The 3229-nt window shown below is 46.1% G+C and overlaps 1 non-coding gene across 1 annotated transcript; it reads left to right on the top strand.

Annotated features, from left to right (window-relative positions):
• The first annotated feature begins 2734 nt into the window (after positions 1 to 2734).
• LOC125171418 (U6 spliceosomal RNA) lies at positions 2735 to 2846 on the top strand. Its single transcript, XR_007154328.1, has one exon. It is a non-coding gene; the product is annotated as a U6 spliceosomal RNA (small nuclear RNA).
• Positions 2847 to 3229: the final 383 nt, after the last annotated feature.

Genomic DNA, 3229 nt, shown 5'->3' with positions numbered 1-3229 from the left:
TGATTGCTGGGAGGATCAGCTCTCACCAATGTGGAACACCTTGCATAGTCCCGTGAATGTACCAAGTGCCCAAGCAAATGAGAATTGATTTTATTACTATCACTATAAGTTATAAAATAAAATTGCTTTTTGGCTAAGTTTTTGCTCATCAAACCAGAATGGGTATTTTTCCATCGTTATCATCTAATGGCATCCAATATAGTGCCCGGGTACTGGCTTAGTACTCAGTAGATTTTTGAATGACAAGTTTATACGAAGGATAATATTCTGGTGAACCGTGAAATAGATTTTTTAAGTTTATTTATTTATTTTGAGAGAGAGAGAGAGAAAAGCATGAGCAGGGGAGGGGCAAAGAGAGAAGGAGAGAGAGAGAATCCCAGATAGGCTCCACACTCAGCATGGAACCTGTCGCGGGGCTCTATCCCATGAACCGTGAGATCATGACCTGCGCCGCCGAATCAAGAGTTGGACGCTCAGCCGATTGAGCCACCAAGGCACCCCGTGAAATAGATTTTGAGAACCATTGATGATTAACCTTGTGAGTCAGGACAGATGGCAAGGAAACCGAAATGACTTCTGTCATCATGCTCTCGTTCTGAAAGTCAGTGAGACTTTCAGTGGGACCTCGCGTCCCATTCATGTCAAATGATGGTGTTTGAACGCTACTCTGCTCTGACCCCTCTCCACTGGATGCCAGCAGGAGTTCTGTGGAAATGAGCATTCACTTTACCCTGGGTCTAAGTCCTTATTCAAACACAGCTTTCAGTGATGCCAGCTGAGTTTCCCACATGCCTGCTGTGACATCCAGTAGGATCTTCTTCGAGGAACCAATGGCAGTTCAGTTCTCATGGAAAGCAGAGTAGGACCAACAAACAGTTTCCTGAACTCATCCCATTTTAAATGATAAGAAAAGACAGAAGGGGAGCTCAGTCGAGCGAGTGTATGTGTGAGTGTATGCATGTGCTTGTGATTAAATAGCAATAACTACAACAGCCACCCCAAATTTAAAATGGCGTTCCTTGCATAACACTAAAATAAGTTGCTGGTGGCCAAGAGGAAAGTGGGGATGGAACATGGATAAAAATTGGATGTATCTTGGAACTGTCTCTGGTTTTAGTGGTTTGGACCCCAAAGTGGTTCTACTTGTCTCTTCCTTCTTTTTTCTTCTGGAAAGCCTTTCATTTTAGAATGGTAATAAGCAACCACCCAATTTGTACTTAACTGTGGACTTGGCTTCTACTAATTTTCAAGAGTTAAAGAAAGACAGAAAAAAATTCTTTAAGCCTGACAGAGTTTCTGGAGCCCCAGCCCTCCTTGAACACCTTCCAGCATCCTACCTGGGTCTTAGAGGAATGCTGGCCTAGAGACAAACTTAATACGTACCACCCTGACTCCCACAGCTGCTCTTAACTCTTCCATGCATAGAGAGAGCTCTTTGACTAGAAGGAAAACTGTTGTAAGGACAGGTACGGGCCAGGGTGGTAGGAAAGGAATGATGACTTTAACCAGAAAATAAAACTCAACTGTGGGCAAAGCCAGGGCTGGTCTTCTGATTCGGGGACTATCGACAATTATTTCGTGAGTTCCCGAGCAAGATCCATTCTGCCAAAAATAATTCCACTTTGCAAGAGGATGCCAGGAAATCCACAGTTTTGAGTTTTAGTTCAGTCAGTGGCTCAACCATCTGTTAATTTGCAAGGATGGGTGTCTCCAATTCTTCCTTGGATTCTCAGGGAAAGAAAGGACCACCTAATCTAGTGATTCTAAGCTCTATTTTTTTTTTTTTTTTTTTTGGATGATGGATGCCTTTGAGAACCTCAGTTTTGCAGCTCAGAAAGATGTAGACAGGCACTCCATGTGAGTTAGACTTTTCTCCCACTGCAAACAGTAGAAGCCTGCTGCGGCTAATTTAAGCAACAGAGGGATTTAATGGAAGGAAATGGAGTGGGAGAGGAAATAGGTCTAGAAAGCTTTGGGATCTAGAAAGCAGGAACTAATTCCTAGTGGGCATGATTTCTTCTGTGCTGTCAGCAAAATGAATCCGATAAGCCATTCCCCCCACCAACCCCCCCCCCTTGTTGCAAGAAAGATTTCCCAAGAGGAATTCTGTTTGGCTTACATTAGACCCTTCCCTCTTCCCCCACCATGGCTAAAAGAAGTGAAGTTTATTGACTGCAAGTGCCACCAAGATAGAGCAATATTCAGAGGCGATCAAGGCCCTAAAAGGGTAATTAGAGTCTTGATATTACTGAAGGAGAAGGAAACGATGCTGGGCAGGTGAAACCTACCGGTGTCCACTAAAAACACCTCCACACAGACATCCGAATATCACGTGAGCAGGGGAGCCATGGACCCTTGGCCTAGACCCCAGCTCTGAAAACTGGGGCCAAGAAACCCCTACCTAGGCTACACCCTATGGCCAACATTTACATGCATGCTCTCACACACTCCATTTCCGGAGAGTACGTGTGTTGTTAGAGGACCGGAAGTTCAGGAAAAAATGGGGTACCTGACAGAAGAAAAAATAAGCCTGAGGATACCAAGAGTGACAAGAAGCAAACAGAGACGCTGGGAAGAGTAAAACGAAGTCTTTCCGAGACCTGATCCTTGATTAAGTGATCTGCACGTAAGGACGTGTCGTCTACTGTTGCACCAGTCACGGGCTCTCAAGTCAGGGATCTGCTGGTTGTGCACTTGGGTCCGGCGCTATTGCAGTACCTAACGTTCCAGGGACGTGCTCACTTCGGCAGCACGTATACTACAATTGGAACGATGCAGCTAGGACAGCAGGGCCCCTGTGCAAGGATGACACGCAAGTTCGTGAAGCTTCCACATCCGAAATAGTTCCCGTGAGGATGGTCTCGAAGGACCTGCTACCTGCAGAATGAGGTCCCTGGAGGGAAGGGTGCTAAGCCAAGCCTCTGGGCTTGATTTCTGATCTCGCTGGTGTGGGTACAGCACCAGAGAAACCCGTGAGGGGATGGAGGGAGTCTTGCATCCATTTCAGCAGGGAAGCGGCATGGATCCAGCACCGAGATGGCCTGGGATACATATGCGGAGGACAAGGAACGCGCCGTGCATCTCTAAAACTGTTTGTTCCGTACATGACCATGGGCTATGGGGTGAAATGAACTCCTCTTGGACGACTGCACCATTTCAGACCTTTATAACCCGATTTCTGAATAGATGGTACAAGTACCCTGTGAGGCCCACTGTGATTTTTGCCCCC

The sequence above is a fragment of the Prionailurus viverrinus genome, chromosome B4 (assembly GCF_022837055.1).
Source record: "Prionailurus viverrinus isolate Anna chromosome B4, UM_Priviv_1.0, whole genome shotgun sequence".
Classification (NCBI taxonomy): domain Eukaryota; kingdom Metazoa; phylum Chordata; class Mammalia; order Carnivora; family Felidae; genus Prionailurus; species Prionailurus viverrinus.
Note: the sequence above shows the minus strand (reverse complement) of the source record. Positions and strands in the feature narration are given on the sequence as shown.